This window comes from Aegilops tauschii, chromosome 7 (genome assembly GCF_002575655.3).
Source record: "Aegilops tauschii subsp. strangulata cultivar AL8/78 chromosome 7, Aet v6.0, whole genome shotgun sequence".
Taxonomy (NCBI): Eukaryota; Viridiplantae; Streptophyta; class Magnoliopsida; order Poales; family Poaceae; genus Aegilops; species Aegilops tauschii.
Genome location: NC_053041.3, coordinates 184392711 through 184410790, shown reverse-complemented (window position 1 = coordinate 184410790; position 18080 = coordinate 184392711).

Here is an 18080-nt window from a genome sequence, read left to right as displayed (position 1 = left end):
ATAAGATTGATCATTTGGCTTGAAAGCCATTGATCTCCATACGTGATAGCTCGTTTCTGAGAACACTTTTTTAAAACAATTGCCGTATTACAAGTTTGTTATTTTTTATGGGAACTTGGCCACATATAATGACACAATGCGAAGGTTTCCCAATTTTTTGATTTTATTTTGAATTTTTTATGCCCGTTTCAAAATGCGGTCAAAACGACGGGAATGACCGTTCCTAGCTAGTGGTTGAATCTTGGAAATTTTTTGGTGTTTCTCTGATTAAATAGATACTTATGTACCTAGAAATGATTTTTGGAAAAAATAAAGAGCAAACTACAAGGCAGCTACAGTTCAAATTTGACCCACTTCCAACTGAATCGGCGGAAATTTGTCTTTTTCACGAGAGGTGGATCAAAACTTTTTACACCCAACCATTTGGTCAATTGTGCATTAAATATGGCCTAGTATTTTATAAAAATGATTTGGTCCAATTTTGCAACAAATATTTGGGAGGTCCTTCACAAAAAAACCTCCTTTTGGGCACTCGAAAAATGGAAAATGGTTTTTTCGTCCAAAGAAAATGAAAAATTCCTTAGGCAATATTGTTTGTCATTTGCACCCTTGTGCACAATATGAGATCATTCGAACAAACAAATCCATGAATGTGGCCATAAGATTGATCATTTGGCTTGAAAGCCATTGATCTCCACACGTGATATCTCGTTTCTGAGAACACTTTTTTAAAATAATTGCCTTATTACAAGTTTATTATTTTTCCTGGGAACATGGCCACATATAATGACACAATGCGAAGGTTTCCCAATTTTTTTATCATTTTGGAATTTTTTATGCCCGTTTCAAAATGCGGTCAAAACGGCGGGAATGACCGTTCGTAGCTAGTGGTTGAATCTTCGAATTTTTTTTCATGTTTCTCTGATTAAATAGATAATTATGTACCTAGAAATGATTGAAAATAAAGTGCAAACTACAAGGGAGCTACAGTTCAAATTTGACCCGCTTCAAGCTGAATCGGCGGTAATTTGTCTTTTTCACGAGAGGTGGATCAAAACTTTTTACACCCAACCATTTGGTCAATTGTGCATTAAATATGGCCTAGTATTTTAGAAAAATGATTTGGTCCAATTTTGCAACAAATATATTATAGGTCCTTCACAAAAAAACTTATTTTGGGCACTCGAAAAATGGAAAATTGATTTTTCGTGCAAAGGAAATAAAAACTCCCTTTCTCAATATTGTTTGCAAATCCATGATGTAAACTTGTGCAAAATATGATATCATTTGAACAAATATTTGATAGGACTTTCACAAAAATACTCATTTTGAGCATTGAAAAATGGAATGAAATTTTTTATCTTGAATCGATCACGACCAATTTATATGGTCATAAGGTCATCAAATGGTTTGCTGCGTTCTGATAGGACCATGAGCATCTCACGCGAATCACGCATCAACCACCGTCGGATGCTTTCGGATCCAACGGCCCAAACCCAACCGAGCCGAAACCCTACGTCTGTCCTCATGGACATTTTCCACCCACCCCCCTCCATTCTTTCTTTCTTTCTCTCCCTCCCCGCTCAGATGCTCTCCCCTCTCCCCCGATGCAGATCCCCCTCGTCCCCCTCGTCGCCGCCACCCACCCCTCTAAACCTCGCCGCCACCCACCTCCGCCGCCGCCCTCACTCTCCCCTCGTCTCCCTCGTCCTCGACCAACCTCGCTGCCATGCAGGGGCTGGGTTGTCGCCGCGTGCTGTTCCAGCGGGTTGTCGCTGCGGGGGCCGGCTCCCATGATTCGATCCAATCCTCTCCCCCGATCCCACCTGCCGGCGACGACCTCCTCTCAACCAGCCCCGCCGCCGGCCTCCAAATCCAACCCAGCAGCTACGAGCTTAGGCCTAACCCCTACCCCGCGGCCATGGCCATGGCCCCGCCGCTAGGGTTTCTCACCCAGCCTTCCCTCGTCGTCGCCCGCGCAGGAGGAAGGAGCCCGAGTCTCCAGTGGCCATGAGCGACGGCAAGGACACCCTCGACCTCTCCGCCCTCGGCGTTGCCGTCCACAACGCCACAGGTTCGTTCGCCGCTCCCGCTCCCCCCTTGATGCTATTGCCGTTGATGGGGCGTGAGGTCTTATAGGTTTCGCTGGTGGTGGTTTCGATGCAGAGCTCAGCGCGTGGACTCCTGAGCTCAGCGCCGAGAGCTCAGGCCAACCTGGTGGAGTTGATTAAGGTGAGGTTTCCCGCAGCGCTTCTATGTTATTTTGTTCCTTGTTCATTTGGGTGGCTCTGGGTTGTTTATGTGGCCTAGTTGTGCTGATTCGGTGCGGTGGTTGTGCAGAACACGCTGGAAGGATTGGCGGTGTGGCAGCCGGACATGCTCGAGAGCCTGTAGCCCAAAGAGATCCAGGTCTGCTGCTTGCATTATTATTGGATCTATTAGATCGGTTTAATTCAGAGATGCAACGTGATCTGTGCTCTGCTCCTTTGATGTTTCTGAATTCTGATGTGAAAGCATGTCCACATCTGTAGAAATGTGCTCTGTGCATGACTAGTGATCGATGGTGACTGTTCCTGTAGTTGATACATCTGTAGAACTCATGCATATTGATTGGATATATACGTGTTGACTGTTCCTATAGATTTCTGATGTGCATGTTCGTTAGAATCCACTGGACCTTTGCACGCCTAAAATTTCAAGTGTGGATATATATTGTCAGTCTCGAGTCTGCACTTCTGTAGGTTTCTGATGTGGAACACCTACGCATGACTAGCATGGAAATATGGATTAAGTTTCCTAAAATTTGAGCTTTTCTTAACTAATCAAGAACTCCCCTCCAGGTGAAGTCGCCCACCGCAGCGCCAAGGGATTCGTCTCCGAGGACGAGTTCCTCTCCATCCCGGAGTTCTCCACCAACCCGCTCTCCCAGGCCTGCCTCCCCTCCTCCTCTCGTCGCCAAGGGATGACTGACTGACTGTAGTACTCGCGCGTGCCGGCGAAACAGATCCTTCTTGTTTTTATGCGTTGTCCTTGGATTACACACACTACTTTCCTCTACTACTATTTTCCTAGTAATATTGTATACAACTTTGTCACCACTCAATTTGGATAACAGTTGGGATTCCTCAGGAAGGAAGTATAACGGGGAAAAAAACTAATCGGGGTTCCCCACTCAATCAAGGAGCTATGTGCATCTGAAAATGTTATTCCAATTGCCTCACAGAACCTGTATGCAATCAATCGGCATATGGAGTTTTACCACGGTTGAACACATGTGGAACACATCAATCCACCCACTAATTTTTTTCACTTGATACCTGTGTTGCTCTTTTTCTATCTATGTATGTATCTATCTATTCCTACCAAGCAAATGGAAACAAACAGTGGAACACTACCTAATCTAGTCTTGTATAGTTTCAGGTGTATAAATTACAGACAGACTTGTATAGTTTCAGGTGTCCCCTCTTCATTCATTTCCTAATCTAGTGTATACAGACTTGTGTAGCTTGTATACTCTATTCTTTGCCAATACTCTATTTTTTCAGTGGATCATTATCTCTTGCTTGCTTGCTTGCGCACCCTCTTATTTTTACTACTTGTATAGTTTGATTGATATATGCTTTCTATGTCTGTATGGAACCTAAACAAACATGCCATACAAGGAAATGGAAGGCTTGTGTAGTTTCAACGTTTCGTTGCCAATGATTAATCATCTTGTTTCTTTTTTGGCTGCATCTGACATACATTCTTATGCCTGTTTACTCTAGGTCAGGCTCACGTTTCCCCTCCTGCCCGCCGACGCACTGCTTGCAAACAGAAATGAAGCTTCAATGATATGAACCGCAACAACAATTGACAGAGCGCCATGGACCCTAGAAGGGACGCAGCTGCTGGCTTTGCGCCCCAGAGAGCCATGCATGCGCCATTGGTTTTGTCGTCCACCGCTCCTACCCGTGTTCCAGAGTACCTTGCTCGTTGCTTCATTGAATTGCTTGGCTGGTGCTCGCAATTGCGTGGTTTTGTTTCATTTGACTTAGCACTGAATCCCTCAATTTACCATTCAGTCAAGAATCCTCTCATGGTATTTGTCTACACTAGATTACTCCCACTGTGATGATGATGTGTCTGATGATAGACACCTTGCAACTAGCCACACATGTACTGATAGTTTATTGTGATTATTACTGTACCATGAGTCATTCAACACTTGAAGGCACTGAACTACTATTCTGTATTTTATAATATGTTCCTGTTATGCAGTATAATACAGAACACCTGTTCTGTATTTTATTACTGTACCATGAGACATAGGCTTGATGAAATCTTACTCTTTTAATCACAATAGCATGGCAGTAACATGTTATCACGCTGGATGAAGAAAAGCATATGTAATGAGTTCTTTAATGTTTAATTACCTCAATTGTCAAGCAGTGTTTGTTTTTGTATACATTTACTGCTATCAATCGACTATAGTAGTCATCTGGATGCTTGGGACTTGCATATATTCTGCTGCACTTGAAACATCAAGAAGTATTTTTCCTTGTTTTTTGGAACAATTGGTGAACTTCACATTCCTGAATATATGCATTACTATTCGGTATAGGTCTAGGCGGCTCTTCGTATTTTACAACTCCTTATCATGCCCCTCTAATATTTCTGTAGGTGGCCATGAACTTAGTAAATCATCATGAAATGCCTTTGCCGCAGCTCACCTATGGCCTTGTTTGTCCTGCAGGTTAGTGAGCAGCATTAGGAGGAGCTCAAGCAGGCCACCACGACGCACCACTGCAACAGCAGGTAGCACGTCCATCTCCCTCTCCCTATGCTGCCAATCCTTTTTGTTTCTTTAAAACTAGGTCCAATCAGCACACAAATTGACTATCTATTCTATCAAAAATCAGTTTACAACTCTACAGAATTGTGTTGATGGTCATTAGTAGAGAGAGGGAGAGAAAAACAAGATTCCATGGTTGATGTTTGTCAGCTAGTTAAACGGCTTGCTTTCTGCTAATGGCCCATTAGGTAGAGTAGCTATGCACCTGGTGGTGGTCATGGCCTTGCTGCTTCATCATTTTTTTCCTTTGGGTCATTAGCTAGCTATGCTATGCATGTGGTTTTTAATTTGCAAGAAAGAATTTCTGTCCTTGTTTTTCATTTCCTTGCACTAGCCAAATTCATCCTTTTTTAATACTACCACTAGCACATCATCAGCGTACTAATACTTGTTAGATTTTGAGTATGCCATTGCTGCTAAAACAACAACAACAACCAAGTTGCTGCTGTCAATTAAATTAGCCTACTGCCTAATCTATTAATTGTTGCTCTTCCACTGTTTCGGTATCTCTTGGTTTGCAGTGGTACAACTATATGATGAATACACATCATGATATATACTTGATGAATCTGCCTGCTACATCTCAACTTGTGTATCTGTTTCAGTATCTCTTCCACTTGGTATCTGTTTTCTTGTATCTCATTTTAACTAGTTGGAGAACCAAAAGCATGGTACTAGCAAGCTCAATTTGTGTTATCATTCATCTGTTGTAACACTGAGTTTGGTCTATTAACATGGCGTTGATTTTGTGCTGCAGATTTGGAAGCTAGGAATCTGGGGAATGCGAAGTTGAAGAGACCTGGAGTATGTAGACTGTGATTGCCATTGTATATGTGTTATATGATGATGTAACACAATGATTATGCTATTGTATCTTTGTTGTGTGATGTATCAAACTGATTCTGGCTGTTATGTGAAGTACTACGTGTGTTCTCTATCTGTTCCCATTTGAATGTTGGTGATTTATTTACTAGCAAATTGAAATTTAAAGGAAAGTACCTTGACAATTGGGACCCACTTACTAGAAGAACCTGACAATTGGGACCCATCTGAATAGTCGACCCATCTTAAAAAAAAAGAAATACTTGAACTGCTCAGCCAAAATGGCCATGGCCCAAAAATAAAAAGGCTGCGATGTTGGGCTTGGCCCATGAAGCTAACAAAAATTGAAAGAAAAAATACACTAAATTGGCTGAATTAATGGGCTTGGCCCATATAAACACCCAATTGGACCGGGCCGATTGTAATTTTTGACCTTTTCAATTGGTCGCAATTTTGCCACGTCAGATTGCCACGTCGAATCCGACGTGGCCTGGGCAGACAGCCAGTGACCAAAATAAAAGGTCATGGGTTCAACGACCTTCTGTGTTGGTCGTAAACGTCTACGACCTTCTCACAGAGAAGGTCGTTAATTTTAGTTTACGACCGCCAGCTTTTGACCATCTGTTTTTGGTCAAAAAAAGGTCGCAAATGAAAATCTATGACCTTTCAGGGACCAATAGTGAGGGTTACAAGTTGACATATTTCTTGTAGTGATGTCTTTTGATAAGAGTCGTTCAATTATGCATTTTACCGACCATGAGATTATTGATAAAGCAAACGACTTAGGGGTTACTTTGGGTTCAACTGAAATAGACATAGCGAAGTCTGTTAATGACATTTTAGATTTAGAAGCCGAGAGGGCTTCTGAAATAATTCGGAACCTTGCATCAGTTAAACCAATGAATAACGATGACATGAATAATCTAGGAATTGTAGTCCTGGAAAGCTTTTGTAATAATCTCTTACCTAAAGAGGAGGCCGACGATGAGGAGGGGTCTGAGAATATGAACATTGTAGAGCCCATGAGGGAGGGCGCTGTCCAGTATTATGCCGACCCTACGTTTCCGGAGGGTGCTGAGGAGAAGCCCAAGCGACCCTGGAAACGGAAAATTTATCCTACTTCGGCGGTGCGTAGAAGTGCTAGGGTCAAGCATAAAAAAATTCCACGATGACTTATGAAAGGAATCTTTTGGAATAGTAGAGGTCTAGCTGACTTGGCTAAACGAAGGTTCCTGGCTGAGACAACGGTAGAGCAACATTTAGACTTTATTGCGCTTTTGGAAACTAGACGAGATAACTTCACCTCACAGTTCCTTGGAACTCTTTCCAGTGGAATTGATTTTGATTGGCACGTGTTACCTCCTAGAGGAAGATCTGGTGGGATCTTGCTAGGGGTTCTGTGTGCAACACTCGAGGTGCTTAACGTGGTCAGGGGAGACTTTATGGTCAAATTTCGGGTGAGATCCAAATTGGATGGATTCCGATGGTCTCTTGTGGCTGTATATGGAGCAGCACAACCCGAATTCAAACCAGATTTTTTTAGCTGAGTTGGTGCAGATTTGTGGCGATGAATCCTTGCCAATCCTAGTCGGTGGGGACTTTAACATTATTCGGAGGAGAGAGGAAAAACAATGAAAATTTTGATGGACGATGGTCTATGATGTTCAACATGATTATCGAGAATCTTGATTTGAGAGAAATTGAGCTCACCGGTAGACAATTTACTTGGGCCAATTCGTTGCCCATTCCGACTTATGAGAAGTTGGATAGGGTACTCGCCAGTGTGGAATGGGAACAAAAGTACACTTTAGTATCGGTTCATGCGATGCATAGAGGGATCTCAGATCATACACCTCTTCTTGTAGACTCGGGAGAGGCTACCCATGTCGCAAATAAGAACGCTTTCTCTTTCGAATTAGGTTGGTTTGAGAAAGAAAACTTTCTGGAGATCATTGCACGCGAATGGGCAAAACCTGTTAGCGGTAGAACTAGCATAGAGAGGTGGCAAAATAAGATCAGACATCTAAGACAGTTTTTGCGAGGTTGGGCCAGAAATGAGAGTGGGATATACAAGAAAGAGAAAGAACGCCTTACTCATTTAAATGAGACTTTATATTTAAAAGCCGAAAGTAATCCCCTTACGATTACTGAGAAACACTCCAAGTCCGAAGCTGAGCAAGGCTTACGCGCTCTTCTTAGAGAAGAAGAGCTCAAGTGGGCACTACGCGCTAAAGTGCTTAAGGTTGTCCAAGGGGACGATAATACACAATTCTTCCATATGGTTGCTAATGGTAAACATAGGAAGAAGAAAATCATACAGCTCGAACAGGACGAGGGGACAATTCTAGGGCATGAGAATCTGAAAGCGTATATCTCTAATTACTATAAACAACTTTTTGGGCATCCGGAAGCAAGCACGGTGGCCCTAGATGAATCCGTTTTTGGAAATATACCTCAACTTCAGGTAGAGGAGAATGATATTCTATTTGCACCATTTACTGAGAAGGAGTTTTTGAATGCCATCTCACAAATGAAACCGAATAAAGCACCAGGACCAGATGGGTTTCCAGCTGAATTGTATAAGAAATGTTGGCATATTATTAAGAATGATCTTATCCCTATGTTTCATGACTTCTTTAGTGGCCATCTCGAGCTGTTTCATCTTAATTTTGGCCTGATTACGTTGTTACCCAAAAAAGAAGAAGCAGTTCGGATTGAACAATTTAGGCCAATATGTCTTCTGAATGTGAGTTTCAAAATCTTCACAAAGGTTGGTACCAATAGATTGACTCAAATTGCCCATTCAGTGGTACAACCGAGTCAGACGGCGTTCATGCCAGGGCGACACATACTCGAAGGGGTTGTCGTGCTACATCAAACGCTTCATGAAATCCATTCGAAGAAGCTAGATGGGGTTATCTTCAAAGTGGATTTTGAGAAGGCATATGATAAAGTTAAATGGCCTTTCCTCAGCAGGCAATGCGCATGAAAGGATTTAGTGAGGCTTGGCGGAACCAAGTTGGTTCTCAAGTCTAGAATGGTAGTGTCGGAATCAAGATTAATGATGATATCTGTCATTACTTCCAGACACATAAGGATTTGAGACAAGGAGATTCCATGTCTCCTCTCTTATTTAATATAGTGGCTGATATGTTGGCCATTCTTATTGGCAGAGCCAAACAGCATGGTCAGGTGGAGGGTTTAGTTCCTCATTTGGTCGATGGAGGAGTCTCTATCTTGCAGTATGCTGACGACACCGTCTTATTCATGGAACATGACATTGCTAAAGCGCACAATATGAAACTTATATTGTGCCTCTTCGAACAATTGTCTGGATTAAAGATAAACTTTCACAAAAGTGAGTTGTTCTGCTTTGGGAAGGCCAAAGACGAGCAAGACACATATAGACAATTGTTCGGGTGTGAATTAGGGTCGTTACCATTTAGTTGTTTGGGCATACCAATTCACCACCGTAAGTTGTCTAATAAAGAATGAAAGTGTATCGAAGATCGAATTGAGAAAAGGTTGAGCTGCTAGAAGGGTAAGCTTATGTCTTATGGAGGTCGGCTAGTGCTGATTAATTCGGTATTGACCAGTATGCTGATGTTCCTACTCTCTTTCTTCGAAATCCCTAAAGGGGTACGAAAGCGACTTGATTTCTTCAGATCTCGTTTCTTCTGGCAGTCAGATGAGGCCAAAAGGAAATACCGACTGGCGCGATGGGATATCCTTTGCCGGCCAAAAGACCAGGGAGGGCTTGGTATTGAGAACTTAGAAATCAAGAATAAATGCCTTATGAGCAAGTGGCTCTACAGGTTGGGGACAGAGCCGGAGGGCATATGGGCACAACTTTTGCCCAATAAATACTTGCAGTAAAAAACGCTCGCCCAGGTTACCATGAGACCAACTGACTTGCCATTCTGGAAAGGGCTTATGAGAGTGAAGGATTTATTCTTTCGTAGGGTCAAATTCTTGGTTGGCAATGGGATGTCAACAAGATTTTAGGAGGATACGTTGTTAGGAGCAACACCCCTGGCCGTTCAGTATCCCACCCTTTATAATATTGTACAACGAAAGGAGGATTACATAGGTACCGTGTTCCAAACAATACCCTTGAACATCCAGTTCAGGCGTGCGTTAGTTGCTCAGAGATGGACTGCTTGGTTGCACTTGGTTCGGAGATTGATAGATGTTCGACTCTCCGACCAACCGGATTCGATGCAATGGACATTAGCTAAGAATGGAGGTTTCACGGTGAAATCGTTTTATATAGATTTGATCAATTCTGGCCCAATCTCGCGATCGTTGCATATTTGGAAGATTAAGGTTCCCTTGCATAGTAAAATTTTTATGTGGTTTGTCCACAAGCAAGTTATACTCAATAAGGACAACTTAATCAAGAGGCGATGAGTAGGTAGTTCACGTTGTTGTTTTTGTGATCATGATGAAACAATACAACACTTATTCCTTGAATGCCCTCTCGCTAAATTGCTTTGGAGAACTATTCATATTGCCTTCAATATCACTCCTCCAGCTAACATAGAATCGTTGTTTGGGACGTGGTTAGCTGGGGTTGAACATGATACTGCTGCTCGTATTCGGATTGGAATATGTGCGCTTTTGTGGGCTATCTGGAATTGTAGGAATGATTTGATTTTTAACAGACAACACACTTTAACTTTCTTGCAGGTTATCTTCAGAGCTACCGCTTGGATCCGTACGTGGTCCTTACTCACTCTTGCGGACTCCAGGGAGCCTTTGGTTACTGGGTGCAACCAATGGGAGATGGTAGCACGGGGTATATTCAACCGGTTCGGATGGCGGTCGCATAACAGGATAGGAGTCTAAGGAGCTTATCCTCTTTTTTGCCTTACCGGTTGTACTTTTATTTTTTGTCTTTGCTCCGCTTGCGAGCTGTAATACCTTCATGACTCTGGGATACTTCGAGACTTTTTAATAAGATGGCTGCATGCATCATTATGATGCAGAGGCCGGGGGCACGCCTCCATTTCCAAAAAAAATTATCATGTATACTGCAAATGGAGCATCCAACATCTCGACTCATGTGCTTGTATAGTTTCTGATCCATGCTTCCTTGATTGCTACTAATTAATTCTTATTTTATTTGTGCTTCTCCTAGTTATAGCCGTCAAAACAGTTCATGCTCCCACATAGTACTGCATAGTTGAATTCATTGTAGGCACTTTGCTATGTATAGATATCGAATGTCAATCCTGTCGGTGTGAAATCCGGTTGACCTCGGGGTACGGGATCCTGAGCTGTGGATCTCGAATCGAGGGTAACAGGAACAGGGAGATCATGTTTATCCAGGTTCGGTCTCTCTTGATGGATGTAAAACCCTACGTCTTGCTCTTATTTATATTGATGAAGATGTATCAAGTACAGAGTTGATCTACTTCGAGATCGTAAGATGTGTCTAACTCTAGGGCTAGCTAGGTGAATGAGATTGTGTTTAAGTTCCTTCTACGGGCTAAACCGTTTGGCTTATATACACGCTAAGTAGGGCTCCTATGGTTATAAGGTCGGTATCTAGCCGTGGAGGCGGTAGGAGAAATCTTGGAGTGTACGGAAAGTCATCGCTAGATGTAGTCTCGATCACGCCCTCATCGAGCGACTTCCGGAGTCCATCTTGAGATGAATGAAGGCCCACCAGCCCATCCCGAGCAGCATGGGATGACTAGGCTAGTACGCCCTACTCCAGGACACCATCACTTGTCATGCTAGCTAGAAGCTTCATATGTACAAATGCTTCAAGCCAGTTCATTCTAGTTTCTGATCCATATATTTCAACCGTGTAATTAGCATTTTCCTTCAGAGCATTGCTTGAAAACATCTATGTTTCCAGTAAAGATCATTGCTTAGCACTCATGCTTACCTAGGTGCTCGTTCCATGCTTCTCATGTACATATACAATTATAGTCATGCGTCCTGATTTTAGAATATTTCTTAAGTGTGTGTGTTGAGATTTTTATTTGTCTTTTAAAAAACACTTTATTATATTTCTCATCACCTGTGTGATTTCTCTTTTTTGCAATGTCCCCTTCAATTTATGTAGCTTTTTCCAATCTAACAGTCATGCATACATATTAGACTGTTGATGCCTACTTCCGTATTTATTTTTGGTTCTATACCTGATTATTGCTTCAAAATGCCAAATTATATGCTTCCGACATATTGTTGTTCTTCCAGTCATACCTTTTATTGCTTCTGTTGGGACGGTGATTTGCTTCAAGCAATTCAGGGGTGATTTCGACGGCGTTGGAAGCACTACCTCATTGGAAGCAAAATTTAAGCAAACTGAGCACAGTTTCGTAACTTATTCCCAGACATCCCTGTTGTGTTTCGAGCATGTATCCTGATGTTCATGGTTCTCTTCTACAGAAAGGTCTTATTGGTTAAAAACAATTGTCTGTTCGATGGAAGCAATATTATTGTTGTTTGTAAGTGAAAAAAACGACAACATATAAGTAGATATTTCTATCAAAACACAGCAAGTTTAATTCTTCATGGAAGCCAATTCACTAGTCGATGATGGCGACATTGTCACATCCCGTACAGCAGCAAGTACAAAGCCAGTAGGAGCAATTACCAGTTTGTCTGAACTTGTATTCGATTTAAATTGTATGTGCACGGAACTATGGAAGCATAATTTTCTGCCAATGTAAGCAAACTCAGCACAGTTTCGTAACTTATTCCCAGACATCCCTGTTGTGTTTCGAGCATGTATCCTCATGTTAATGGTTCTCTTCTACAGAAAGGTCTTATTGGTTAAAAACAATTGTCTGTTCGATGCAAGCAATATTTTTATTGTTTGTTAGTGAAAAAAACGACAACATATAAGTACAAATTTCTATGAAAACAAAGCAAGTTTAATTCTTCATGGAAGCCAATTCACTAAAAGATGGAAGCAACTTTCACAGTGGAAGCAAAATATTTAAATAACACATATATACCAGAAGCAAGTTTGAATAATAGTGGAACTAATATTTGCTTCGGAAGCAAACCTGTATGGAGACGAAGAATGATGAACTTAATTTGGGGGCTAATTCCACGCATGTACAATTAAAACTTGATTGGCGTGATTTACGGAAGCATCATGAAAACAAATCGCTATTAATGCATATCCAAACGAACCACCTGCACCCTCCTTGATGTGTGGGTCTAACTTGCAGATCGGACGCTTAGCTCGCTACTAATCCGACGGTCTATGAGTAGTCTGATAGGATGCAAACATCAGTCGTCTGATGCCTAGTGCTGCCTGAAATTATCATTTGTCCATGCACCTACCCATATTTTGTTAAGACTCCATGGTGTCTGAGATCGCTGATACTCGTTTCCAATTGACTCAGGAACAATCCAATCATGATTCAATATCAAAATGTGTTGGTAAAAAATGCTAATACGTTAATATCACCATGTCTTATCACATGTAGTTTATTTTATGAGGTTTGTTCGCTCCCCTACAATCATCTGTTACAATTGGGAGAGAGTGTCTCCCCATAAAAGATTGCTTCTATGCCAGCTAAGACTAGTTTGGATGTGCGGCACCTCCCAACAACCATGCACGTTCTATGGTTTTGTTCCCAGGGCGATCGTGAGGCGACTACCATGCAGCCACCGCCGCCGGACGTCGCGCCGGCAGCGGGTGGCCCGTTCTCTATGTCCCAGCCTTGGCAGGACGACGGAACAGCGGCGGCCCTGTCCGCCACCAGATCGACTGGCCTCTCTGGCCACGATCCCGCCGTGTCCCTTCAGGAGTCCGAGATGGAGAGCAGCCCGGGGAAGCCACGATTCCCGGAGGATCTAGGGATCGCTGATCCCTCGCGCAAGAAACCAGATGAACCTGCATATATTAAGCGCCCTAGGGTTGGGGCGGAGAACCACCGGAAACCGAGCAAACCACCAGATCGTCCCTCTCCTGGAACCAAGCCGCCGTGCAAGTCCGTTCCCACCGCCATGTCGTCGGCTGTGCAACCCACGGGCGTGATGACGCCGGAGACCGAGGTGAACCCAGAGGTCGGTGGGGGTGATTACGGGGCACCCTCTGCGGTTGCTACCCACCCGAAGCCTGCTGATGGGGGACCTGAGGTCGTCGCGGCGACGAACCCACGTGTGAAGTCGCTCATAGTCTGGGATCAGGTGAAAAAGCTGGGTGCTTCTGATAAGCCGTCAACGTCCAAGGAGAAGGAGAGGCCCGTGGTCCAGGGCCCGGAGGATTTCAGGGAAGGTGATGACGCAGAGGCTGAAGCCACACTTGTTGAAGTTGACCTGGAGGAAGAGGGAGTCCTCCAACAACAGGAACACCCATGGACTGTTGTCATGCTTGTTTACTCGCTGGAACGGCCTACGCCGAGGACGCTGTTTGACAATATTGAGGAAGGATGGAGGCTAAAGGAGGACATGGACTATAGCTACCAAGGTGACAATAAATACCTAGTTCATTTTGGTTGTGAGGCTGATATGACGTGAATCTTGAGGGGTGGTCCTTGGCAGTATAAACATGATCCTTTGATAATCGAAGCTTATGATGGAATGAGGAAAGTGTCAGATTACAAGCTAGATACTATCAGAATCTGGGTTCGCATCCTTGACGTGCTTATGAATTTGAGAACGGATAAGATGGTGAAGTCCTTGTGCGCTAACCTGGGCACTATTCTGCAAACCGACTACGGATGAAACATAAACAGAAACTCAAACGACATCCACCCTGCTAGCCCAGGCTGCCGACCTGGAACCTATCCCCTGATCGAAGAAGAAGCAGAAGAAGAACTCCAAAACAAATAACATCGCTCTCGCGTCATGATCATCGCAAAACCTGTACCTGCAACTGTTGTTGTAGTAATCTGTGAGCCACGAGGACTCAGCAATCCCACTACCATGGGTATCAAGACTAGCAAAGCTTAATGGGTATGGAAAGGATAGGTGGTGAGATTGCAGCAGCGACTAAGCATGTATGGTGGCTAACATACGCAAATAAGAGCGAGAAGAGAAGCAACGGAACGGTCGTGAAGCTAGCAATGATCAATAAGTGATCCTGAACTCTTACTTACGTTCAAACATAACCCATAAACCGTGTTCACTTCCCGGACTCCGCTGAGAAGAGACCATCACGGCTACACACGCGGTTGATGCGTTTTAATTAAGTCAAGTGTCACGTTCTCTACAACCGGACATTAACAAATTCCCATCTGCCACATAACCGCGGACACGGCTTTCAAAAGATAATACCCTGCAGGGGTGTCCCAACTTAGCCCATCATAAGCTCTCACGGTCCACGAAGGATATTCCTTCTCTCGGGAAGACCCGATCAGTCTCGGAATCCCGGCTTATAAGACATTTCGACAATGGTAAAACAAGACCAGCAAAGCCGCCCGATATGTCGACAATCCCGATAGGAGTCGCACGTACCTCGTTCTATATACGCGTGAGGGTTGCACTCCCGATGTACAAGGCGCTGGAGACATCAGTGGCCCTGACTGCAAAGGTGAAGGACAGAAAAACTAAGATGGAGTTTGATATTCAGTACGAGAAACTGCCGCACATCTGCTATACTTGTGGTTACCTAGGCCATCAGGACATGTGTGGGAGGAAGCTGAAGGGCGGCGTCCCCAGCGGGAAGTACAGCGGCAAACGCAGGTGTTCGCCACCTAGGCGGTTCATGCAGCAGAGGGGGACTGTATGTACAAAAGTAAACCCCACAGCCTACAGGGGCCTGGACTTCTCGTCGGGCAGTAGCACTAACTCGGTGCGCCATCGCGGTAGCCGTGGACCTCGGCGTTGAGGGTGCAGCCTCGGCTCAGCAGGAGCACGCAGAACACAGCCGTGGGAACCCAGCTGTTGACGAACTGCTTGCTGAACAAATGCGTAATATGGACAACCATGGGAGCATGAGGGAGGAGAAGGAGCGATCTGCTACAGGGCGCCAACCACAAAATGTCAACAAATCTTCCCCTGACACAACGGAGTCACAGCCGAGGAGCTCGGACATTATCCCGGCCTTGAGGAATTTATCTCAGGAAGTGAGGATGGACGACGCTGACGTGTCCAACGATCTTTCATCGCTGGGCAAGCGTAATGCAGGAGACGATCATGCTATTGGCTCCGGGCTGGGTGAAAGTAAGGCCCTGGTGGTGTACTCTAACACGGCTACTGTGGCTGAACCGTTGCTTTCAGGTACTCCTAAAAAACGCAGAACCGAGGCGAACCAAGAAGGTGAACAGGCGGGGAGAGGAGGAGATGGCCATGACCAGGAGATGTAGGATAGGACCAACACTATGGAGACAGCCGGCCATGGGGCCGCCGGCGACCTGACGGGGCCTACGGAGCCCCGTCAGGAGCAATGAATATCCTCAGTTGGAACTGCCGAGGCGGGGAACCCTCGGACAGTTCGTGATCTCGTGAGTCTAGCAAAGACTCATTCCCCTTGTATCGTTTTTCTTTGTGAAACTAGGCAGTCTAGGAATAAAATGAAAAGTTACCGTGCTCGGCTAGGTTTAAGTGGTTTTGATGGTATTGATAGTGTTGGTCTTAGTGGAGGTCTCGCCTTGTATTGGCATGAGTCTTTGAGTCTGGATGTAAAAGAAATAAATGAATGATATATTGATGCGTATGTGACGTCTTCGACGTGTGAGCCACCTTGGAGGCTCACTTGCGTCTACGGTGAACCGCGGACAAAGGACCGTCATCACATGTGGTCCCTCCTCCGTAATCTTCACCAGCGGGCTGATATGCCATGGATGGTGATTGGAGACTTCAGCGAGGCCATGTGGAGCTTCGAACACTTCTCCGAAACACCTCGTGCGGCAGGTCAGATGATTGATTTTCGAGATGTTTTGGAAATTTGTGGCCTCGGTGATCTCGGTTTTGCAGGGCTCCCGTACACATACGATAACCGGAGAAGTGGGAGGGCCAACGTCAAGGTCCGGCTGGACCGTGCCGTGGCTAACAATACCTGGCGGGATGCCTTTGCAGATGCCAAGGTGGAGCACCTGGTGGCTCCAAGCTCGGACCACCTCGCCATCCTCCTCAAGTGCGTCCAAGAGGAGGCCGTACCGGTGACTGGTAGGCGATGCCGCCAATACGAGGTGATGTGGGAGAGAGACCCATCTCTCCCGGAGGTCATCATGAACACATGGACGGAGCTGGCCTCTATGCTACATTTGGGTGATGTTGCGGATGGCCTGAATAACATGATGAAGAGGCTTCAAGACTATAGCCGCAAGAAATTTGGTAATGTGATCAAAGAAATTAATAAATCTCGTTCTCACCTTGAGGAGGTCATGTCTACGAATGCAGACCGCAAAGAGATAATGGAGGTCAACGATCCTTTGAATGAACTACTGTACCGTGAAGAAATGTTGTGGATGCAGAGATCTCACATTGCTTGGCTGCGTGAGGGAGACCGAAACACACAGTTCTTTCACTGGAAAGCGGTCTGGAGGGCAGGGAAAATCGCATCAAGGCCCTTGTGGATGACGCCGGAGTTACCCACAAAGACCATGAGTCCATGGCTGCTATGGCGACTTCTTATTTCGCCTCACTGTTCGCCGCAGATACGTCATTATGTGCTGATCCGGTTATTGATTTGATTAATACACGAGTCACTAATGACATGAATGTCTAGCTATGTGCAGAGTTCTCGGACAAGGAGATTGCAGATGCACTGTTCCAGATAGGGCCGCTTAAAGCCCCCGGGCCAGATGGGTTTCTTGCCCGCTTCTATCAGAGGAATTGGGCGGTCATGAGAAAGAACGTAATCAGCGGTGTGAAAGAATTCTTCAGGACGGGCGTAATGCCGGATGGGGTGAACAACACCTCCATTGTTCTCACCCATAAGGTAGATAACCCAGAAAAACTCACCGAGTTCAGACCTATCAGTTTGTGCAATGTCGTTTACAAGGTAGTTGCTAAATGCTTGGTTAATCGGTTGAGGCCTTTTTTGGATGACATTATTTCACCTGCTCAGAGTGCTTTTGTCCCTGGACGAGTGATCACTGATAATGCTCTAGTTGCTTTTGAGTGTATACATCATATTCAGCAGGAGAAAGACCCGGAAAAAAGTTTCTGCGCTTACAAATTGGATCTGTCCAAAGCTTATGACAGGGTAGATTGGACCTTCTTGAAGCGAACGATGCAAAAGATGGGTTTTGCTCGCCGGTGGGTGGACTGGATTATGACTTGCGTCACTTCGGTGAGATATACAGTTAAATTTAATGGGACCCTCTTGGATTCGTTTGCACCGACGCGTGGGCTTCGGCAAGGTGACCCTCTCTCCCCGTTTTTTTCCTTTTTGTGGCTGACGGGCTCTCGGCGTTGTTGAAGGATGGAGAAGATAGGGGCGACTTTACCCGGCTAAAGGTGTGCAGACGGCTCCTGGTGTCTCCCACTTGTTGTTTGCGGACGA